At 46.4% G+C, this 25,340-nt stretch overlaps 1 protein-coding gene and 1 long non-coding RNA gene across 3 annotated transcripts in view; one reads left to right on the top strand and one right to left on the bottom strand.

Annotated features, from left to right (window-relative positions):
- TP53INP1 (tumor protein p53 inducible nuclear protein 1) overlaps window positions 1–25,340 on the bottom strand; it is an 85,168-nt gene that overhangs the window by 31,566 nt on the left and 28,262 nt on the right. The gene's annotated exons all lie outside the window — the stretch shown is intronic.
- Window positions 1–25,340, top strand: part of LOC142009214 (uncharacterized) — a 54,978-nt gene that overhangs the window by 7,426 nt on the left and 22,212 nt on the right. Inside the window, exon 2 of the long non-coding RNA XR_012644378.1 lies at window positions 1,411–1,517. This is a non-coding gene — a long non-coding RNA (uncharacterized LOC142009214). The remainder of the gene's footprint in view (window positions 1–1,410; window positions 1,518–25,340) is intronic.

Genomic DNA, 25,340 nt, shown 5'->3' with positions numbered 1-25,340 from the left:
AAAAAGGATACACCAGGGATGCCTAGCAGTGCTACGTGAAAATAAAGGAGCTCAGGCAGGTATACCAGAAAACAAAGGAAACAAATGGACGTTCTGGTTCATTGCCGCAGACATGCCACTTCTATGAGTGGCTTCATGAGATTCTAGGGAGGGACCCAACTACGGTCTCCAAACAGTAAGTGGATACCTCCTATGAAATTCTGCAGGCAGCCTCTGGCAACAGCAAGGAAGATATGGTGGATGAGGAAGACGAGGAGGAGAACAATGGTCAGCAGACAAACAGAGCAGCTTATCTCACCAACAACCAGGACCTTTTTTAATTTTGGATCTCATCTCCCCACCCCCCCCAGGATATTTTCCACCCAGACCCTGATGGCAGAGAGGGCACCTTTGGTGACTTTTCATTGTTAATCATGCTACAAGTGGGTTAAGGCAATTGGGTGTGATCTGTGATGGGCGCTGTACCTACATAGCCCAGGTCCCCCAGAACAACTTGTTAACACGTCCGGGGATGGAGCACTGATCCTACCTGTAAATCTCCATAACGCTCTCAGACAGCTACTCTTTAATTCTTCTCATGAGGTTTCTGAAGAGGCCTGCCTTATTCTGACCTCCACGATAGGATACCTTTCCTTGCCTAGCTACCAGTAAGTAACCTGGTGTCATTCCACCACAGAGGAGTGTAGCATACTGAGCAGCCTTCTATGCACATTCAGTCAGCATCCATTCCTTAGCAATATGGGTTATTCTAAGGAGGCTAATATCTTGCAATGCAACCTAAACAAAGCTGGTGAAGGCACATCAAGCTATTAGGCTAGCACAGCCTGCTCCACCATGGCTGGACCACCCCCCCGCCTCTCTCTCTTTCCTGGGCTGCTGGAGGAAGGGAAATTTTCGATGTCCCAGCTACGATGTGAAGGAGCATGCAGTGACCATGAGAGCCACACATACAGCCACAAGGACAGCACCAGCCACACTGCCATGCCCTGCTGTGCTCCCCAGGCTGCTAGGAGAAAGGAAACTTTCACTGTCCAACCAAGGGTAAGTGGGAGGCATGCAGCAACGAGACATGTCCACAACAGCACAAGCTGCATTGTCCACCCTCACTCCACACACACGTGCTTGAAGTGTGAGCAACGGCAGAAACTGCTTTTGGAATCATAGGCTTGAAAGCATGTCCCAAATCTGTGCTTTACCATGACTGAAAGTGAACTGAGTCAAGCAGCTCCTTTAAGATTTTTGTGTAGTACCTGCTACACAGAGGACACTTAAAAGCAAAAATTTGTCCTTGCACATAACAGATAACTATTGTTTACCACAGTCTCTTTCATTAAATTTCTTTGTGTGTTTTAAAACTTCTCATCTAGAGCAAATGTATTTCCCTAATGTCTGGCTTTCACTTATGTTTAGTTGCAGTGTGCGCAAGAGTGAGCTCGTTGACCCCCACTCCCTCCAGATGTTAGACTGGCACAGATCCCAAGGAGAAAAACACAGGAAGATATTTTCCTGGAGCAAATGTAAGCTGCCTGCATGAATGAGGCACAGTTGAATGCCTGGAGGAGAACAATGTTGGAGGAGAGGCAGGTGGATCAGAAGGACAGGAGAAATGTGAAATTCCAACCCACAAAGAGATATTGCAGATGACGAGGCAGTAAACAGAACTAAGTTGCCTAATACAAGAGTACAGAGTTCCACTGCAGACCATGACTAACAACTTGCCTTCCTCACCATGTTCCTTACTCTCCCCACATTGGGATGGGGGAAAAATCAAGGACAGCCTTGCATTCCACTCCCAGGGACTCTTCTCAGAGCAGAAGGCTAATATCCCCCATCTGTGACAGCAAGACACCTCTTGTCCTTGCTTATCCGCTCAGAAATTCCTGCTATGAGCTCCTTCATTGTCCCCTGAATGAAAATGGTAAAGCTTGCAAAAAGTATCTTTATTGCTTGTGTTGCACCGGGGTGGGTGGGGGGGAGAGAGTTAAGAGGATTTACAGGCCAGCACACATCATACTGGGGCACCTCCTTAAGAGCAACACATGTGACTGTCATGTTGCTATCTGGTCATTCATAAAGCTGTTTTTCAAACCCTTCCTGATTAGCAGTGCTCTTCACTGTGCTCTCCTTATTGCCCTGATGTCTGGCTGCTCATAATTAGTGGCCTGGTAATCTGCCTTGGCCCTCCACTCTGGCATGAAATTTTCTCCCTTGCTCTTACTTAAATTATGGAGCACACAGCAGGCTGCCTCCATGAGGGGAATGTTGCTTTTGCTGAGGTTGAACTGAGTTAGGGGGCTCCTGAACCTGGCTTTTAAACAGCCAAAAGAATATTCTGTTCCCATTCTGCACTTGCTCAGCCCATAGCTCAGCTCCTTACTATGGTCCAGGCTGCCTAAGAGAGCCAAGGGTAAGCCGGATCTCCCATGATCATGATTGGCAACTCCACATCTCCAACCACGATTTTCTGCAACACCATGCAGAAGTACCCCTGGCAGTTCATGTATTCTGTGACAAAGTAGTCTGGTGCCAAAATAGAGACCTGCATTCCATCTCTCGCCTCGCTGCAGTTAGAGAACCCCATCATGGCAAAACAGTCCACTATATCCTGCACATACCACAGCACAAGCGCTCATAATACTTGCCACAAGTGTTTTAAGCTGCAGAGGTTCAATGCTATCCTTGTAAAGGTATCTGCATAGGTATGGAAAAAAGGGCATGAAAACACTTTTGACAGTTGCTTTCCAAAGTGGGGGGAGGAGACAAGTGCCCTATGGGATGCTGGCAACAAACAGCCAGAATGACCCATGGCACATTTTTGCCCCATCATACACTGGGACAGAAACCCACAATACAATGGGTCAGCAAGAACTTTGGGATAGGTACCCTCCCCGTATATTGCTGACAAAGTAGTACTTTGCAACGCTACTAGAGACCCACTCCATCAGCTTTATGTACCAGTGTGGAAGTGCACCTTCAGCTTTACAAAATCAGATGCTATAAAATCAACCTTAGCAAATTTAACGTAATTTCCGGTTATAACTGTGGCCTCAGTTAAGATGAGCTACAAGAAGAACTTTGCTGCTGCAGCAAGCCCTGAAGCGAACGGTGCATTCTCCTTTTCAGAACTCAAAGAGGCAAGGGAACAAGCAAAAGAAGTAAAGGAACTGTAGTTTGGATATTTTGCCTTAAGTTTATGTTTTGAGGAATAAAACTGACCAGATGGAGACCTGGGAGAGCCACTGAGTCCTTCCTGAATCCAGACTGAATAGATGGTGCTGCACCAGGAATGTCTGTGTCTGAGTATGTTCAGTTCTGCTTTCTTAAACACTGATAAACTTGGTCTGGATGTTCACCCTTACCTCCTTTCATGACAGTTCCTATTCCTCAAATTAAGAACACCTCTAAGTTGAATTTTTTATGATTAAAATGCTTTTTAGGCCCTGGCTGTGCAGCGAGCCCTCAGCAGAACTGACATCATTCTGGTTACATGTTATAGTGTAACTTAAACCAAACTGCATCTTTTTATTTACATCACTAATTGCCAGTACGTCTGCATTCTTCAAAGCACCACACAGTCCACAGAAAGAACACTTCACCACTTCCTGACTCAACAGTGAGCACAGCAAAAGGCAGCATTTCCCACTTTTCTCAAACTTCTTGACACTATTTGAAAAAGTGGTAATAGAAACATTGGTTCTTATTCCCCTTTAATTTAAACTGGGTTTACAGTGTTGTAACTCCATTAACTTCAATGGAATTACTATTAGTATAAAGGAGAGGAAAACCAGGTTGAGTTAGCAACTACAGTATCTATGATCCATATCTTTATACTGTAGATCTACGGAACAGCAAAACTTAGTCTACTGACAAGGAATTCTGCTTAGTATTGGTAATATGTGAGGTACATAACATCCACACACAAACTGTGTAAATATAATGGCTTTTTCCAAGCATGAGATGTCAACATAGTATGTCCCCATTAGCGTTGCCAGGTTCAACTTCGTCAGCAATGCGCTCTGGATACCTATTGCACAGTTCCTGCTACCCCCTTGCATCGTGAGTTAAGCTCCCAATGTCTGACAAGACAAAAAAGTGCCATGGGTGGTTCTGGGTTTGTCTCATCAGTCTCCCATAGTGCACTTGTCTCCTCCTGCTCCCCATGGAAAGCAATGACAAAGAGTGTTTTTGTGCCTTTTTCTTTATGTGTGGAGACACCGTTGCAAGGCTAACATGGAGCCTGTTCAGCTTCAAACTGTTGTGGCAAGTATTATGAGGATCTCACACATTGTACTGCAGTATGTGCAGAGGCTAAGCAACCTGCAGAGCAACGAAGACTCTGAGGAGGACATGGACATACAGGATGTGACGCACTGCAGAGGAGAAATGGAGAGATTCTGGCTGCACTCATTGCTTTGTACACAGTGAAGTGCAGCACTGGTGCAATGACACAAGCTCTGAGTGGCAGGACAGAGTGCCTAAACTACAAGGGCTACTTCTTCCCAGGCCGTGTCCACGCTGGCAAAAATCTTTGAAACAGCCATGCTAATGGCTATTTCGAAGATTGCTAATGAGGCATTTAATTGAATATTCAGTGCCTCATTAGCATTAGCACGCTTCCGGCCGCGGCACGGCTACCAAGGGAATAAGGGAATTTCAAAATGTGTGGGGTCCTTTTGAGAAGAACCACCAGGTAGCTGTGCCGCACCGCGGCTGGAAGCGTGCTAATCCTAATGAGGCACTGAATATTCAGTTCAGCACTTCATTAGTAATCTTCAAAATGGCCATTAGCATGGCTATTTCAAAAGATTTTTGCCAGTGTAGACACAGCCACAGTGTTGCAAGTGTTGGTGGTTTCCATGGGCTGTTTCACCGACATCAGCGTGGAATGGTCAGGAAAGGTGCATGACTCAAATTTTTTAGGAACTCTGATCTGTTCAGAAAGCTACAAAGTGAAACTTAGTTCCCAGACCAGAAAATCACCACTGGAGACATGGAGATGATGACTGAGTGTGGCAGCAATAAGTCGACTTTGTGAGGAGCACGTGGGAAAGTGAGGATAGTCAAATTCGAATTTATAAAATCCAGCATTACAAAATCAATATTAATATAACATAAGAACGGCCATTACTGGGTCAGACCAAGGTCCATCTAGCCCAGTATCTGTGCCAGGTCCACAGAGGGGGTGAACCGAAAATGATGATCAAGCGACTTGTCTCCTGCCATCCATCTCCAGCCTTTGACAAACAGAGGCCAGGGACATCATTCCTACCCCCTGCCTAACAACTTTTTATGGATGTAACCTCCGTGGATTTATCTAGCTCTTCTTTGAACTAGTCCTAGCCTTCACAGCTTCCTCTGGCAAGGAGTTCCACAGGTTGACTGTGTGAAAAAGAACTTCATAAGTTTTAAACCTGCTACCCATTAATTTCATTTGGTATCCTCTAGTTCTTATATTATGGGAACAAGTACATAACTTTTCTTTATTCACCCTCTCCACACCACTCATGATTTTATATACCTCTATCATAGTCCCCCTCAGTCTCCTCTTTTCTAAACTGAAAATTCCCCGTCTCATTTAGCCTCTCTTCATATGTGACCTGTTCCAAACCCCTAATCATTTTAGTTGCCCTCTTTAATGCCAAAATATCTTTTCCGAGGTGAGGAGACCACATCTGCACGCAGTATTCAAGATGTGGGCTTATCATAGGGGCAGTAAGATACTTTGTCTTATTTTCTATCCCTCTTTTAATAATTCCTAATATCCTATTTGCTTTTTTGACTGCTGCTGCACATTGCATAGATGTTTGCAGAGAACTATCCAGGATAACCCTAAGATCTCTTTCCTCATGAGTTGTAGTTAAATTAGCCCCCCATTATACTGTAAGTATAGTTGGGGTTATTTTTTCCGAAGTGCAATACTTTACATTTATCCACATTAAATTTCATTTGCCATTTTGGTGCTCAGTCACTCAGTTTGATGAGATCTTTTTGAAGTTCTTCACACTCTGCTTTTGTCTTGACTATTCTGAACAGTTTAGTAGCATCCGCAAACTTTACTACCTCACTACTTACCCCTTTCTCTAGGTCACATATGAATAAGTTGAATAGGATTGGTCCTAGGACTGACCCTTGGGGAACATCACTTGTTACCCTTCTCCATTCAGAAAATTTACCATTTATTCCTATCCTTTGTTTCTTGTCTTTTAACCAGTTCTCAATCCATGAAAGGATCTTCCTTCTTATCCCATGACAACCTATTTTACACAAGAGCCTTTGGTGAGGGACTTTGTCAAAGGCTTTCTGGAAATCTAAGTATACTATATCTACTGGATCCCCCTTGTCTGCATGTTTGTTAACTCCTTTGAAGAATTCTAATAGATTAATAAAACATGATTTCCCTTTACAGAAACCATGTTGACTTTTGCCCAACAAATTATGTTCTTCTATGTGTCTGACGATTTTATTCTTTACTATTGTTTCAACTAGTTTGCCTGGTACTGACATTAGACTTACCAGTCTGTAATTGCCAGGGTTGCCTCTAGAGCCCTTTTTAAATATTAAGGTTGTTAGCTGTCTTCCAGTCCTTGGGTACAGAAGCTGATTTAAAGGATAGGTTCCAAATCACAGCTAATAATTGTGCAATTTCACATTTGAGTAAATTTGACTTCATCTCATAGTGTAGATATAGAGAGAGAGCTCTAGGGAGATGTGTAAGGAGGATCAGCGCTCCATTCCCAAACACGCTAACAATCTGTTCCAGGTGCCTCAAGCTATATAGGTGTAATGCCTCCCACACATCACACCCAACTGCCTTATACAACTTGTAGCATTATTAAAATGAGAACTCATGGGAAGCGCCCTCCCCACTATCAGGGTCTGGCTACAAAATGTCCTGGGAGGAGGGGATGAGATCCAACATTACAAAGAGTTTGGAGCTGTTGGTAAGATCAGCTGCTCTATTTGCCTGCTGACCATTGTCGTCCTTCTCTTCCTCATCCACCTCCTCCTGGCTGTTGCCAGAGACTGCCTGAGTAATCTCTTGAGAGGTATTTGCAGACTGTTTGGGGACGACAATGGTTGAGTCACTCCCTAGAATCTCATGCAGCCGGTCATAAAAGTGTCATGTTTGCGATGAAAACCCAGAACATCCATTTGCCTCCTTTGTTTTATGGTACACCCACCTGAGCACCTTTATTTTCACGTGGCACTGCTGGGCACCCCTGGTGTATCCCTTTTCCTCCGTGCCCTGTGAGATCTTGGTATATATGTCTGCATTCTTTTGCTGTTTCATAGTTTTCCCAGCACAGATTCATCCCCACACACAGCAATGAGGTCCTGGATCTCATCCACGACTCTGGGAGCTCATAGCCAGATGTGCTGCTGAGGTGTGCTGCCTGCTCTGCTCGCCACACGAGCCAAACAGGAAATTTCATTCAAATTTTCCTGGGCTGTTTCCTGCATACCTGGAGAGCTGCGATGCTGAAAGTGATGGCCAGAGTGGTCACGGTGAGACACATCCAGGAGACCAAGAATGTTGAATTTCACAGTGCTCTGTTGGCACTATTCTAAGGTTAACCATGCAAGGTTGAATGTGGTGCTACTCCTGAAAAGCAGTACAAAAACTGACCTTAGGATCCCTTAAAGTTGACAGAATGAAACCCTGTAGTTTGGACGGATTCTTTATAAATTGGACCTAGGTCACCTATATTCAACTTAATCTCCCAGCATAGACCAAGCCTGAATGATCTTAAACCTTCACAGGCTGTGACCACTTCATAGGTGGGTTTGGTAGTCAAAACAGAGCTGGCTGGCTGGCCCAAGAACCCTTATTACATTACCATTAAGGCAAAGTTTTTCAACCAGGGGCACGTTGATCCCCTGCAGGTACGCAGAGGTCTTCCGGTGGTACCTCAGCTCATCTAGACATTTGCTTAGTTTTACATCAGGTTACATAAAAAGTATTAGCAAATTCAGTAGAAACTAAATGTCAAACAGACAGTGCCTTTGTACTGTTCTATATATTACCAGCAAATTTTCCCAGCATTGCTCGGTTCTTACGTCAATAATGATGTGAGGTTATTTTTAAAATAAAAGAAAAAATGTACATGCGTTTTAAAACCATTGTATTTTTCAAAACTTGTATCCCTCATGCTCCCAGCCCAGAGCCTCTTCTTACCCCCTTCAACCCTGAGTGCTGCTCTCCCACACCAACCCTCTATCCAGGGCCCCTCCTCACCCCCAAGTCTGATTCCTGCACCCGACTGTCCTGAGCTCCCCACCGCCACCCTACCTTGACTCCTGTTCTCCTCCACACAAATCCCAGCCCACTGCCCTGAATCCTTCCTCACCCCCAGTCGCTTGTTGTTTGCCTTTCTGTACCTGTGAGAGAGAGCGAGCAAGCAAAGTGCACAGCTCATCTGCTCCTTGTCCTCCTGAGCCTGAGTAAGGAATGCTGCAAACTGTGCACTTTTCCCTAGCTCCCTGACAATGAGGTAGACAGCAATGAATCTGGGGGATAGGGGAGCTTCAACTCTGCACTCCCCCCAGGTAAAATCAAACCCTTATCTTGCTTTCGGTTCCAATAAGAGGAAGCTGTATAGTAAATTTGGTGGTTCTACCTCTGACTATTTAGTAGTTCTTGACCAGACAAAGAGAGACAGACTCATAGACAAATTCTCTCTACATAGTAGACATCAGCAGTTCTTAAAACTATAGGCAAGTTTGTTTTAATGGGGTTGCCAGGGCCAGCATTAGATTTGCTAGGATCCAGGACAGAAAGCCAAAGCCTCAGCCATGCCATGTGGGGTTGAAGCTGGATCCTGACTTTTTCAGTAAGGTGAAACTTTGTGGTAGATAAAACAAATCAAACTTCTGGAAGTGGTACAGCTGTCTAGAAAGGTTGAGAACCACTGTTCTCATTAAGGTGTAACTACTCACCTCCTAATAGTGGCTCTTGGAATGCGTGTGGATGAATACCAATGTATTTAATTAAATATGCACTTGTTACTTCAAAGAACCCTCCAAGTCAGCTGACTTGCACAATCCAAACAGCTGAGGACCTAACAACTTCAAGCCCTGGACCTGTAAATTGGGAAGTCAACAATCCCTAGACTTTTTTCTTAAATTTTCACTTTAAAAACAAATGCATTAATCCCCATCCAAAAAGACTTGAATTACACTATTACAATGTTGCACAGTGAGATAACTGTACATAAACTTTGTCGACTTTGAGAAGGCTTTTGACAGCATACACAGAGAAAGCCCTTGGAGCATTCTGAGAGCCTACAGAATCCCTCTACAAGTGGTCCAGCTCATCAAGAGGTTTTATACCAACTTCACATGCAGCAGGGGACACTCCGATCCGTCTTTCGAAGTCAAGACTGGGATCAGACAGGGATGCGTCATGTCTGCACTACTCTTCAATATGGTGATCGACTGGGTGATGTGGAGAACAGCAGATGGGTCAAGGGATATCAGATGGACACCCCTTTTCCACATTGGAAGACCCTGACTTTGTGGACAACCTTGTATTGCCTTCCCACACCAATTAACACCTGCAGGAAAAGACACAGATGCCGGGTGGGATTAAGAATTATCCAAACAAAAAAACACACAGAGATTATGACTCTCAACACAGATTCACTAACACCAATCAAGAGATGATGCAAATTTACCCAGCACAGGACAGCTTTACATACTTAGGCAGCACCTTCTGCCATGACGGAGGCGCTACGAACGACATCCAGAGCAGATTAAGCAAGGCCAGAAGTGTCCTCAGAAGTAAGAGCAATGTATGGAGATCTACACAGTACAGCGTCCACACCTAGCTTAAGTTGTACCAGAGCTGTGTCATATCAACACGACCATATGGCTCAGAGTGCTGGTGGATGACAGAGTGTGACCTTGCCAAGCTCTTGTCCTTTCACACCACTAGCCTTCACAAGATACTTTGCATCTTTTGGCCAAAGACACTCTCCAACCACAACCTGCTCCTGTGATGGCACTAGGAATTCATGACCACTGTCATCATGAGAAGATGCTGGAGATGGATAAGGCACGTGATGAGAAGGAAGGCAGGCACCATTGTAAAGATAGAACTTCACTGGACACCTGAAGGAAGACAGAAATGTGGGAGGCCCAAGACCACGTGGCAGCATACTGTTAAGGCAGATATGAAGAGAATGAACTATAACTGGGACACACTGGAGAAAATGGCCAAAGACAGACGGAAGTGGAGGATCTGCGTTGCTACCCTACACACTAGCGGGCGTAACAGGCTTTAACTAACTACCTAACTGTGAAATAAATAATGAAACAGAGGAAAACCCAAAAGCTAAACTTCAGGCTATATACACTACAAGGCTTACAGCGGTACAGTTGCAGCTACACCACTGTAGCATAGACACCTACTACAGTGGCAGAAGTGTTTTTTTCCATTGCTGTAGTAATTCCAGTTGCCTAAGATAATGGTAGCAAGGTTGGCAGAAGAGCACTCTGTCAACCTAGCTGAGTTTATGGGGACAAAGGGGGCTGGGTCACACAGCTATCACATAGACATGAAAATGTTCACAGCTTTCAATGAGTGATGTAGCTAGGCTGACCCAACTTTTAAGGTGTAGACCTGGCCTAAGTTACCGGAAAACTGATGCGGCCACTGTGTATGTACACTTTATATTTAATAAGACACCAATTAACATCATTAATAGCTTTAGCCTCTAATCCTGCATGGAGTTGTACATAGACAGACTTCTGCATGCACGTAAAGACTCACTGAAATTAACTGTGGGTGCATGGGTATGGGCACTCCTATATTTATCGTACATTGCTAGATCAAGGTCCGATATTGTGAACTCATTGAGACAAAGGCTGGTTTTGTTTGTGCTTTGTATAGTGCTGAGTTTTATTACAAGTGGCTTTTAATAAAATACAAATAGAGATACAAGATTTGCAACATAAATGAATTACTGTTGCAAGAGGCCAAGATAACTTTTGATATTTCTCGATTCTGAAGGCTTGTTCTTGTAATCTTAATATTGCATCAACATGATTTGTATGCATTTTTTCCCTTTATGAGTAGAAATCTGTGCCGATACAAATTTCTATCTGTAGGTATTTGTTGATCTGCAAGCTCTTTTACTGGAAACCACAGCACCTCACACTGGAGCTCCACCCAACTGTGTGGCTGTACCACCCGCAACCCTATCTCACATGGCTCAGGGTGGTACAGCTGCACAACTGGGAGAGGGTGACAGCATATGGTGCTGGCTCCTCTGAGTAGCAGCACCACGGTCTTCTTTGTCTGCTGCAATTCCTAGGAGCAGAGCCATGCACATCAGCAGATACTGATTTCTATACATGGATATCTGCATCTCTGGATACAAATTTGTGTCTGCACAGGGCTCTACTTATGAGAGCACACACAACTAACGTGAAAGAAAAGCCTGTAGCAACTATCACATAGTAATGGCTGACAAATGTGCTCTTGCAGCTGTGAATGGGCTTGAAAGTGTCTTTCCATCGTGTGTGACTTTGACAGTTTGCATAGCATTTACGGTTTGTACTGTATCGGTGACAACTATCTGGTATTTTAGGATACACACTTCTCTAGGCTGCACTAATACTAGAAGGGCAAGGAGATCAACTTAAAAAAATTGGCCGTATAAAGGTGTGAAAGGTGTCCTACTTAGGAGCACCTCCTTATACCTCATCTGGAATTAGCTGTGCCACCTGATCGGCTCCCTTTTCCAGCAGTTATTCTGTCTGTCTGTCTCTCTCCACAGTTACTCCATAGCCTCTCATGCACTAAGAACAGCAGCATTGTCCTCCTGATGTCTTCCAGCTAAGTCATTTCACAGTTCTCCCCACTTCCAGGGTGTCACAAGCCCTTTGTGGCATGAACTGTCAAACCCTTTGCTCCCCAGTCCAGAGCCCCTCAGCCCCGGAGCTCTAGATTTTTACTCTCCCAACCCTTATTGCTTCCTACTCTCTCCTTGCAGCTTCTCACCCTTCCGTCTTGTATCAGGCAGAACAACTGCAAGTTTCCTTCCCAACTTACTCTTTTTATAGATGCTGTCCAACTCCCCCTACAAGCTGGGCTTCATACACAGTTAGAATCTAGCTAGCACACCGTAGATTTTCTCTAGATTCAGCCTATAATTAATTGGCCTAATTTACCCCATCAGGCCTTGTGCGTGGGTCGCCTGCCCCACATTGTTCCCTAGGGATCTCATGTTGTTCCCAGGGCTTTCACAACCTAGTCAGATCTCAGGAGCCTGGTCACAGCTCACAGGCCCAGCCGTCCAGTCAAGGTGAAGTGCCTCCACTACTGGGTAGTGCGGGCTAACAGTTAAAGTCACTACCAGTTGCCCCTATGGCTGAGCGGTGAGGCCTAATAGTCCCAGTCAATATGAATTGCCCCTGCCGTCGGGTCAGCGCGGCCTAGCAGCTGAACTCACTAAAAATTGCCGCTACCTTTGAGCAGTGAGGCCTAATAGCCACAGTCAGCATGAACCACCCCTGCTGTCCAGGCAGCATGGCCTAGCAGCTGAAGTCCATGTAAATTGCCCCTACGGTGGGGCAGTGAGGCCTAATAGCCAACATCTGACCTGAGCGGCCCAGGCAAAGTCTGGAGGTTCCAGAGGCCCTGCCAAGGTTTGCAGGCCTCAACCATTGGGCCGATATGTGTTGGCACGGTGGCTTAATCCATCTATGCAGGTCCAGTGGCCTAGTCCTTGTTTGTGGGCCTCAGCCCAAACAACATACGATGGCCCGGCAACCCAAACAATTGGCGTAGGCCCCACGGCCTGGTCCCTTTTTGCAGGCTTCAGCGGCTGAGTACCCTGCGCTGGCCTGGCAGCCTAGTCACAGTTCCCCCTTTGGGGTGTCCCAGAAGTGGGGATAGGGGAGCTCGGGCCTGCCCTCTCCACTGAGCTCCAGCCCAGGGCCCTGTCGGTGGTGGGTGTATGATCCCAGCCACCAGCTCAGCAGGGACCCTAACCACACCACGCCGAGCTCACCACAGGGCCTCCTGGCCCCCTACCCTGGGCTACTTCCCACCCTGCTTGGGATGCGCCAGCCATCCTGGCTCTGTCTGCGTCTCCCCAGGCTGCTGCTACTGCTGCTCCACAGGTTACTGCTGCTGCTCTCTCAATCATGGCTCCAACGCTGGCAAGTTTTGCCCCCACACTGTGGCAAGAGCTCTGGCTCCCTGGGTGGCCAGCCCCAACTGACTGGCCTCCCTGGCCTTTATACCTGGGCTACAGCAGGAGCATGCCCAGCAGGGACTTGGGGCAGGGCCTTTTCCACCCAATAAGCCTGGCCCCTACCCCCCTGCTCAGTGTGGAGCTGGTACACCCTGTCACAGGGGATACCCCCCATCACAGAATGGTAATCTGACAAGGTGAAAAATAACTTAAGGACTATAAACTCAGCTAGCTGAATATATTACATTAACTTTCAACTCACTGACAAGAAGTCTCTGACAAGAAACCTAGAAAACAAGACTCATCTCTGCATATAAGAGAAAAACAAAAGACCTTTTTACTTGCAAAACACTGGTTCTGAGATGGAAGAGGAAAGGAAAGTGACTGGTAAAACAGCACAGATGTTTAGATCACCACAATTAAAAAGAGGGGAGACACAAAATTAAACACAAAGAGTAAGTCCCCCAAGGGCTTGTCTACAGTGGAAAATTACAGTCTGTTAGAACATGTGTTACGACAGTGTTAAACACTCAGTATAGAGCAGTATTATCATGTTCAGCTTTATCAGCGGGGTGACCTAGGGTTAGCCATGGCCAGTCAACTCAGTGTTAAACATGATAGTTCTTGTCTGCATTGATGCCGTGCTATTTAAGTCATGGGTTAAAATAAGTAACTAAGATGCATTTTAACAATTACATTTTCAAGTGTAGACAAGCTCTAAGAAGGTTCCTAGTGCTGTGTTTGAAAGCTGGCTCAAGGAAGAATTAAGACAGGCAAGTAATATTTTGGAGGTCTCCCCTACCCCGAAAGTTACTTCTTGGGCTAGTGATCTCTCATTTCCTCAGTTACTCCCTCAGTTCCTCATCCACTTCTCTCATCTCCTCTTCTACTTCCTGCTTCCATCACCAGGAAAGGATGGAGATGGTAGATTTTCCCTCTCACCTCTCTGTACACCACACAATGTTTGGCAGGCAGGAAATAAGCCTGAGAGCAAGGTCTCTCCCCAAAAGCAGGCCAGCTGAGCACATGTTGATATTGCCCATCAGTGCTTTGTTGACCCAAGTTAGCAATGTCCTTAAGCATGTGCAGAAGTCCCATTAAAGTAAATGGGACTACTCAGAGGGTTTAGAAAAGTTAAATACCTTGCTGTCTTAAAGTCTAGAGGCCTGAACCTGCGTTCTTACAAGTGAAGCGCAAAATTCCCATTTCAATGGTCCAAAATTAGACTCAGAAGAAATCACTGAAGCAAACTAATCTGGCTTATCTCACCAAATTGTGTATAGTTGTGCAATTATGAAATAGGTTTAATGATGGAAATAAACAGACCATCCATTAGCACTTTATTTGTAACCAGGGATAGATTAATTGTCTGACCACATCTGTTACTATAAAATACTATGCACACCTATGTAATAAAATAATGGTTTGGGGCTCTGACAGCCCATATTTTCAAAACTTCATTTCTACTGATTTTTCAAGAACTGAAACATTAATGCCAAGCATGACATGTTGTACATGTAACACTAGCACTTACCCTGGAGAATATGTCTAGCCATGGTGCACAGATATAGTGACATTCCTACAACCATATCTGCAGCTGGAGGATGCTACCTGGTGCTGTGAGCCTGGGTATGTACACTTCACAGTTCACCCCGGTTCTGGACAATTGCCCCTTCTGTGGCATGAGGGAAAGTCTGGCACACATCTGGCATGAGTGGTGCCAGGTTGCAGCCCCTCTTTTGGCTCCTCCAGAACCTCTTATTGTGGTTCTGTCTGAACATTTCCCCTCACCTATTTATTTTTGCACACCCCATCCATGGTACCACATGGATGAGGAGGTCCCACAGCTATCTCCTGGTTATGGTCAATGTGGCCATTTATAATACTGTGGAGCAGATGTTGGCTATGGGAGGGGCCTACGCCAGTGAGACCTATTTCTGTTCCTGCAGCTGTTCATGCATCCAGGCAGAGTTCCTTTGGGCAGCATCTGCTGACTCTCTGGATGCTCTCAGGGAGCAGTGGGCGTTATCATAACTTCTCTGCTTGATGCCCTCTTCCAGTTCCCTTGTTTTAGCCCATTAATTGTCACACCTGATTCTGTTTTTCTTTTTATTTGTCCCCTGTAATCAGTTGGTTTTCTGGGTTCAGTGGATCCTGCCTGTAAACCACAGACAGGTCCTTAAGGTGTAGGTGGGCACATGCCTACCCATCCACCAGATCCCAACAGGACCAGATCTGCAGATTATTATGAATATACTGAGCTTCTAACAAAAGAACTCCCATAAGTAGTATATTTTGGAGAGGTCCCACTACTCAGTCATTCTTCTTAAGGGGAGGGCGAGACCACAGATATAGCTACATATTAGAAATACCAAGTACTAGTAGAAAGAATAGCTCTAAACAGAAAGTATGCAAACAAAATGCGAACCTGTTCCATCTAACTTCTGGAAAACAGAATGTTTCACCATACAAAAACCAAATCAAAACCAAATCAAATCCTATCAACAACTAAGTATAAAATTATTTTAAATTAGCTGACCAAGTTTATAAAACAAAACAATAACTCATAAGCAGAGTAAAAACTGACATGGTAATGTTCTGAGCAGTATTTCTAGATCCTCCATTCAATGCATCTGCTCCCACAGGCTGGCCAATGGTTTAAGTTCAGTGGAAAACAGCTGCCAAAGCCAGTAAATGGTTCAATAAACGATTCCCTTAGAGATGAAAGACTAGTGTCCCAAACCTATAAATCCTTTATATCTAGTACTATACTCTGTGCCCACAGTAGCTTAAATGGGACCATTTAAGATAGGAAGTACTTTGCTGGATAGTAAGTCTACATCTACATGACAGCACTATTTGGAAATAAAATATTTTGAAACAACACAAAATGCATTTTGAAATAGCACTCAGCTATTTTGATACAGCATTTCTGGTTCGTAATGCTATTTTGAAATAATGCCATTGGAGCCCATTATGGCCTCTTTCGAAACAGGCGGTATTCCTCAGGGAATGAGGTTTACTGCAATTGAAATAACGCACCTGTTATTTAGAATTTATTTCTAAGTCGTGTGTGTGTGTGTGCGTGCGCACCATTTAGATGCTGCCATAGTTATTTTGAAATAACTGCTGCTATTTTGAGATAAGCTGTGTCTACATGGCCAAGTTAAGTGTTTTCAAGATCAAGCTGTAATATTACAAGCCCTGATCCAAAACTCACTGAAATAAATTGAAAGACTAATTCGTTTCAATGGGATTTGGATCAGGCTCAAAGTACACATGTAAGTGGAGGTTTGACTTTATTTTAAAAAGTTAATTACAATAGGATTATAAACAGATATTCGAATCTCTATCATAAATTAAGGAAAACCCCTCTGTATATTCAGAATACTAAAAACGTACAAAGCCCAAGAATAGTTGCATATTTCAGGTACTTCTTTTTCAAATGGAATATTGTTCACCGTGCAGTCAATCATCAGCCTCAACTACTATGTCCACTCTATTTCTGCTAGGGTGGTGGTGATTTTTTTTTTTTTTTGGACTTTGATAATGACAAAAGAAAGTCTCTGCCACTTTAAGTGATTCCAAAAATATAACTGGCCATCCCTTTCCTTAAAAGGCAATAGCTTATATTTGTTTTTGAGCTGAGATGACATCTTTTTTAGTAAAACATCATATAATAAAGTATGGACATATGTTTTAGAGTTGTAGAACATTAATTCACCAGATATTTTGGTAGCTTCTGGAACAAAATTACGAAATGGGAGCGAACCACATATAATCAAAACAGTAGGTACCACAGAAAAAAGCTGCTTTTTGCAGAAATCACTGCAAGCTACTAGCAGAAATCACTGGATTACAGTCCTCCAAAGCAGTCAGCTGTTACAATTCACTTAAACATTTAAGCAAAACAAAAAACAAACAAAATAGAGGATTCTGTTGCCTTTGGAACACCTGCACTCTTAAAGGCCTGAACCAAGGTGCATTTTCAGTTTCATCCATTTCAGAAATCAGTCTTTTGTTCTCCTTCACTGCACATGAGTGTATTTAAAAACTGACCCTCCCCAGCCCCTCAAAAAAATAAAAAGATCACACCTTCTTTGCACATCGTAAGGAAGCAAACATGGGCATAATATTTTAGCTTGCAGGAAAGCTTTACTATCATCCATGGTCAGACTGGAGGGAAAAAAAAAAAAAATAGTACTACTGTACTCATCCATGTTTCACCTACAACTCATGTTCTGCCCCCCCACCTCCATGATGCCAGAATAAGGAATTTCTCACTGTAGACAGTGCATATTTTTATAATCTGAACAAACCTACATTATTCTTGAGAATTTGATGACATTTTAATTGTCATAATAAGTCTGAAAAGTCCAATATTGTGTGATAGATTGTACTATCTAGGGCAGGGTCAGCAACCTTTCCAAGGTGGAGTGCTGGAATTTGATCTTTTGACCTCTATGCATGGTCTGAGTGCCAATGATACTTTTTGAAGTCACTAACAGTCTTTCTTACAACAGCTAAAATAGATAAGGATGCAGAGATTTACCGTTTGGACACTGGGAAACCTTACTCTAAACAGGTCAAAATAGAGTATGGCAATATCAAATACATATTCACTGATATAGCAGTTACAAGTTTTGAATGCTTGGCAGTGACTCTATTATATTTGTATCATAGCAGCACATAAAGCCTTAAAATAAATTACCAACCTTGTTACTATCATCTATTATTTGAGTATCTTTCCCCCAATTCTCCAAGTTCTTCACAAACATTTGTTCATTCATTACAAAGCATGCAGTAGATCAGCACCTTCCCAGCTTCACAGAGCACTTGACAAATCCAAGCACAGAGAGCTTAAGTGACAAAGCATGCAATGGGAGCATGCAGTGGTGCTGGTGGGGGCTCTGTCCCCATCCCCGTACTGCAGCAGGGTCTCTGCCCCTGCAGTAGCAGGGGCTCCCGTCCTGACTCCAGTCCCTGCCCTGCAGACGTGGGTGCAGCCCCAGCACAAGCTCCTGGTTGCGGGGATGGGTGAGGGAAAGGAGTGTGGCTGAGCTCTGGCATCGCATGCCATTGAAAATCTGCTCATGTGCCACTATTGGCGCATGTGACGGGGTTGCTGCCCCCGGTCTAGAGTTTAAAATGTAATTTTTGGCAGGTGGGATCGGCAGATGTGCTGGTGCCTAGTTACATGTCAATCAACTAATTTCCCCTCCTCCCCATGACCTAAGGTATTACTTAAAACATTCTCCATTGAAATTGTCCGTCGTCCTTTCACATTTGTTTCTTGACCTTTCCCAATGCAATTACCCTATCCTCCTGTCTCAATCTGTTTTATGTCTCAGCATCCCTGGCTAGAGGAGCAGTGTGAAGATAGGGATGTGTTGCGACAAGTGTAAGACCAGGAAGGTGTACAAAATGATCAAACATTAATGGGAAGTGGCAGCAGAGGCAGATGGTGATCAAAGATGAGAACGACAAGGTGCTCGTGAACAAGAAGGTTGTGGAGCGATGAACAAGATATTGCACCAATCTGTACAAAGCACAGAAGGATCCAAGTGTCTCAGAGAGAGTGATCGAAGAACTGAAAGAGATATCTCCACCCAGCATCAAGAGCAAGACTGATATTTTGAAGGAGGAACAACAAGAGCCCTGGAAATGATAAGATCACAAGAGAGATGATCAAATACTGTGGAGAAAGCATGATTCAGGAAATACACTGACTATGTAATATAGCACGGAAAGAAGGGAAGGCCCCTAAGGTATGGACAAGATCCGTGCTGGTGACAACACACAAGAAAGGAAGTGCTGGAATGCAAAAACTACAATGGCCCCAACAAATCATCTAGGCAAGGTGCTGATGGGGATACTGATGGAGAAACTGAGATGGCAGATAGAAGAACATCCAGCAGATAAGGAAGCAGGATTCAAGAAAGATAGAAGTACCATACAGTGGATCTTGGCACTAAGAATGATAATGGAGAAAACGTGATGAAAGAACAAGAAAGAAAGATTACTCACCGTGGTAACGGTGGTTCTTCGAGATGTGTCCCCGTGGGTGCTCCACATTAGGTGTCGGGCTCGCCCGGCGCCGCAGATCGGATCTTCCAAGCAGTTTCTGCCGGACCGCACATGGGCCGGTGCGCACCGCTCCCTTGCACGCTCCTGGCCACGTGCGCGATCCGGTCCCCGCCAGTTCCTTGACCAACCACCTCGGATGCTCCTGCAAAACACTAAACAGAGATCCGAAGCGGGGAGGATGGGCGGGTAGTGGAGCACACACGGGAACATATCTCGAAGAACCACCGTTACCACGGTGAGTAACCTTTCTTTCTTCCTCGAGTGTCCCCGTGGGTGCTCCACATTAGGTGACTACCCAGCAGTAACCCAAGATAGGAGGCGGGTAATCTGATTATATGCAGCTTGTCCCCGAGAGGACCGCTGTGGAGAGACGGGTATCCTCTTGGAATACCCTGTGAAGGGCGTAATGTTTGGCGAAGGTGTCATAGGATGACCAGGTCGCTGCTCTGCAAATGTCTTTTAGTGCAACGCCCTTGAAAAAGGCTGTTGATGCCGCCACCGCCCTAGTGGAATGAGCCTGGGAGTGGCCAGTAAAGGAGTCTTTTTGAGTTCGTAGCACATTTTTATGCAGAATACGACGTGCTTCGAGATTCTCTGCGAAGAGAGACCTTCTCTTTTCGATTTGGGAGCGAGAGAGACTAGGAGTCTATCCATTTTCCGGAAGGACTTGGTCCTGTCTATATAGAAGGCTAGCGCCCTCCTCACGTCCATGAGGTGTAGGCGTGCCTCTTTGTTAGAGTTATGAGGCTTTGGATAAAACGAGGGTAAAACAAGAGGTTCGTTAATGTGAAACTCAGAAGAAACTTTAGGAACAAAGGCTGGATGCAGCCATATGGTTACCGCCTCCTTGGAAAAAACAGTGCAGGGTGGCGTTGCCATAACTGCCGCAAGCTCGCTCACCCTGCGAGCTGACGTGGTTGCGAGAAGAAAGGTCGTCTTTATAGTAAGGAGGCGGAGGGAAACCGTGGCCAAAGGCTCAAACGGTGGTCCCGTTAGCACATTAAGCACCAGGTCCAAGTTTCACGAAGGTGGAAGCGGTTTCCGAGGGGGGTATAGGTTTACCAACCCTTTGAGGAACCTGGTAACCATGGGATGGGCGAACACCGTGTGCCCTTCCTCTTCGTGTCTGAACGACGAAATGGCGGCGAGGTGGACCTTTAACGAGGATAGTGAGAGTCCTCCTCTCTTGAGGTCCAGTAAATACTCTAATACTACAGGTATAGGCACCGAAAGTGGGGCTAGCTGTTTGGCAGAACACCATGCCGTGAAGCGAGTCCATTTCTGCTTGTAGGTCTTCCTGGTGGAAGTCCTCCTGCTACTTTCTAGGACTTGTTGCACTTCCTCCGTCATGTGCTCTCTAGGGAGCTGAGCCATGGATTAACCACGCTTGTAGTCACAGGCCTTGGGGGTGCAGATGCACTACGGACCCTTGGGCTCGCGTCAGCAGATCCGGCGCCACCAGAAGGGGCATCGGTGGACGGTCCGACATGCACAGGAGTAGGGGGAACCATTGTTGTCGATCCCACGTTGGGACTATCAGGATCATTCGGGCTCCTTCCCCCCTGGCTTTCTGCAAGACTTTGTGGATCAGCACTGTGGGAGGAAAAGCGTAAAGCAGGGGGCCCCTCCACGAGATCGCGAATGCGTCCCCCAGGGACCCCCATCCCAGTCCTGCCCTGGAGCAGAATCGTGGGCACTTCTTGTTGTGTTGAGTGGCAAACAGGTCTATCTGGGGAAAACCCCATGCGTGAAAAAATCGGTCGTAGCAGATCGGGACGGATCTGCCACTCGTGCATGAGTGCGAAACACCTTCACATTGGTCTGCCTTCACATTGTGAGCGCCTGGTAAGTACGAGGCTTTCAAGATTATATTGTTGGCAATGCACCAGTTCCATAACCGGATTGCTTCCGCACATAAGGCACGGGACCGAGCTCCTCCTTGCTGATTTATATAAAACATGGTGGAGGTATTGTCTGTACTGATCCCGACGACTTTGCCTTGTATATGGTCTCGAAAGTGTCTGCAGGCGTTGAACACTGCTCTGAGCTCCAGTATATTTATGTGCAGTGACTGCTCCGTGGAGGACCACAGCCCTTGAGTCACCTCTTCGCCCATGTGTGCTCCCCACCCTATAAGGGGGGCATCTGTAGTAAGAAAAACTGATATTTGTGGTTGGTGGAAGGGTACCCCTGTTAGCAAGTTCTTGGGGTTTACCCACCATTGCAGGGATTTGCGCACCTCTGCTGTGGGCGACACCACCCTGTGAACGGTGTGTGCTGCCGGTTTGTATACGCTCGCCAGCCAGTGCTGCGTGCTGCGCATGTGTAACCTGGCGTTCTGTACTACGAACGTCACCGCTGCCATGTGGCCCAGCAGCTGTAAGCACGTCAGGACCGGCACCGTAGGGCTGAAGGTGATGACCTGCACGAGGGAGCCGATGGCCTGAAAGCGAGTCTCTGGTAGATACACTCTCGCTGTAATAGAATTTATGCGTGCCCCTATGAACTCCATGTCCTGTGTGGGGTCTATCTTTGATTTTGCCAGATTGATAACCAGGCCGAGCGAAGAGAACGTGCCTGCTGTGACGCGTATCATGCGTAGTACCTCCTCCTTCGAGGCCCCTTTGAGTAGGCAGTCGTCTAGATACGGGAATATAAATACCCCCTGTCTGTGCAGGTAGGCTGACACCACTGCCAAGGTCTTGGTGAAGACTCTGGGGGCCGAGGAGAGGCCAAACGGTAGGACCTTGTATTGAAAATGTTCTTTGCCTACCATGAACCGGAGGAATCGTCGGCGAGCCGGATGGATAGTTATGTGAAAATACACGTCTTGTAAGTCGAGGGCTGCGAACCAATCTCCATCGTCCAGTGCCGTAAGGATGGAGGCGATTGTGATCATCCGAAAGCGTTGCTTGCGCAGGTACCGGTTGAGGCCTCAAAGATCTAAGATGGGCCTCCAGCCTCCTGTTTTTTTCTCCGTGAGGAAGTACCTCAAGTAGAACCCTTTTCCTTGCAGTTGCTCCGGCACTCTTTCCACTGCCCCTGTGAGCATGAGATGGTCTACCTCCTGCTTGAGCCTTGCTACGTAGGAGGCCTCCTGGAGTTGGGGCCTGGGTGGAGGTCGTGGCAGTGGGAGCGACTGGAAGGGGATGGCGTACCCTGTGGCTATGATCTCCAGCACCCATTTGTCTGTGGTGATCCTTTGCCACTGGTCGTAGAATGGTCGGAGGCGATGGTGGAATAGTCGCTTCGGATGACCTTGTGCGATGGTAGTGATGGCGCAGCCCTGGATCTGTGTGTCAAACTTGTGGCCTTTGGCCCTGCCCCGAGGACGCACGGCTCTGTTGGGAACGTCACCTGGGAGTTCTGTACTGCTGGTGCTGTTGATGTCGCCCTTGCTCGTAAACCCTGTGGTACTGGGGACGCTGTTGCTGGTACTGGTACCGTCTTTGTAGAGGGTAGTACTTTTTTTTTCTGTATGGAGGGGTGTAAATCCCCAGGGTTCTAAGTGTGGCTCTTGAATCTTTACTAGAATGACGGACCGAGTCAGTTGATTCAGTAAACAGCTTCTGCGAGTCGAAGGGAAGATTGACTATCTTTGCCTGCAGATCCCTCGGTATACCCAAAGTCTGGAGCCAGGACTCCCTTCGCATCACCACTGCCGTAGCTGTGGAGCGTGCTGCTGTGTCCGCAACATCCAGGGCGATCTGAACTCCCGTCCTCGAGGCCGCATAGCCTTGTTGCACGACGGCCTTGAGCACCGGTTTCTTGTCCTCTGGAAGCGAGTCCATGAGGGAGGTTAACCTAGTGTAGTTGTCAAAATTATGGTTCGCTAAATGCACTGCGTAATTTGCCATTCGCAACAGTAGAGTGGAGGAGGAGTAGACCTTTCTGCCAAACAGCTCTAGCTTCTTGGCATCTTTGTCTGTTCCCCCTGTCTTGAATTGAGATGTCTTTGATCTTTGTTGCGACGACTCCACCACCAAGGAATTTGGTTGTGGGTGGCTGAACAGGAACTCCATGCCCTTCGCCAGCACGAAGTATTTCTTATCCGCTCTCTTGTGGACAGGCGGAATAGTCGCAGGGGTCTGCCATATCATAGTGGCGGACTCCAAGATTGCTTCATCAAGCGGTATTGCTATTTTGGACGAGGCCGGAGGTCTCAGATTTTTGAGGAGCTTTTGGTGTTTCTCTTGCACCTCTGCTGTCTGGATGCCTTGCGTGAAGGCCACCCTCTTAAACAGCTCTTGAAACTGTTTGAGATCGTCCGGAGGACGGACATGCCCTGGGGCCGTAGCCTCGTCCGGGGAGGAGAGCGAGGAACCACTAGGGTACGCCTCTCTGGACCCTTTCGGTTCCTGTTGGTGATGGTACATCTGCTCGCTGGAAGCTTGCAAGGGAAAATCTTGGGGTTCCATAACCAGTTCCCCCTGAGATACTTGAGTCTCTGTCCCCGTTCACGATTGCCCTCGGGGATACGGGACCGTCTGAGGGGATCTTTCCCTGGTAGATTGCCGGTGGCGTCTATGCCCCGCGTGATAGGGGCGACCATGGCAGCATGGGCACTGTTCTCGGGAAGGTGACCTAGACCACTCCCTTGGTGCATACCCTCTGCGTCTGGGGGAGCGAGATCGTCGAGAGACCTGGGACACTGGAGAGAGCGATTTGTGATAGTATTCCAGCGGCTCAAACCCCAGGAAGGGTGAAAGTGGTCCCAGCCAGGGCGAGGCTGGTTGTAAAAATGGAGATGGGGGCTCCGGGTAGGCTGGGGGGACCCCTGCCTTCTGGTTGGAGTCTGCAGCATAAGCGGAGGGCTGAGAGATAGCAACTCTGCAGCCCTGTCTGGAGAGGGGCTGTGGTGTCTTGTTTTGTGTGCAGCCTTCCCCCTCCCTTGAGGGGGTAGCTCCGCCCCCTGACGTGTAGGGGATCTCGGCCCCGTCCGCGCCGTGCTCGGCACGCTCATGGACGGTGCCACACGGGCGGTGTCCTCCGGTGCCTGCAGGCTGCGTGCCTGCGCGCTCTGCACCGCCAGTTCCCCGGCTGTTAATTTTGCACAGAAGGAGCATTTCTGTGTGACATGGGACTCCCCCAGGCACCTTATGCAGAGACTGTGCCCACCAGACGCTGGCATTGCCTCTCGGCAGGACTCACATTTCTTGAATCCTGAAGAGGACATTGTTGGTGAGTCTTTCAGTTGTTAATGGGTACTTAGCACCTTCTCTGTGCTGTTTTTCCTCCTCTCCGATAGCCTGCTACGGCAGGAGGGCTAATGGCCCTAGGCTCCTGGCCTCCGGTGCTCTGCTTGTTACTAGGACTGGACTGAATGCCGTCCCGCTTGTTGTTTTTTTTTTTTTTTTTGAAAATAACAACTGGCTAACTTAACAGTAGCCTAAGAACTTGAAAACTTTAAAGAAAAACAGTTAAAGCCATTGAATACGCTAACTTGGCCGTAGCCTAGTCGGATTCCATCTGCATAAGAACATAAGAATGGCCATACTGGGTCAGACCAAAGGTCCATCCAGCCCAGCATCCCATCTGCCGACGGTGGCCAATGCCAGGTGCCCCAGAGAAGGGGAACAGAAGACAATGATCAAGTGATTTATCTCCTGCCCTTGTTCTGAAGGCTAGGGCACCATACTTTATCCCTGGCTAATAGCCATTTATGGACCTAACCTGCAAAAATTTATCAAGCTCTTTTTTAAACCCTAATAAGAGTCCTGGCCTTCACAGCCTCCTCGGGCAAGGAGTTCCACAGGTTGACTGTGCGCTGTGTGAAGAAAAATTTCCTTTTATTAGTTTTGAACCTACTACCCATCAATTTCATTTGGTGTCCCCTAGTTCTTGTATTAAGGGAAAAGAGAAATAATTTTTCTATATTCACTTTCTCCACACCATTCATGATTTTATATACCTCTATCATATCGCCCCTCAATCGCCTCTTTTCCAAACTGAAAAGTCCCAGTCTCTCTAGCCTCTCCCCATATGGGACCCGTTCCAAGCCCCTAATCATCTTAGTCGCCCTTTTCTGAACCTTTTCTAATGCCAATATAT

This window comes from Carettochelys insculpta, chromosome 2 (genome assembly GCF_033958435.1).
Source record: "Carettochelys insculpta isolate YL-2023 chromosome 2, ASM3395843v1, whole genome shotgun sequence".
Lineage (NCBI taxonomy): Eukaryota > Metazoa > Chordata > Testudines > Carettochelyidae > Carettochelys > Carettochelys insculpta.
The sequence above is the reverse complement of the archived record's forward strand: the minus strand, read 5'-3'. Positions and strand labels throughout refer to the sequence as shown.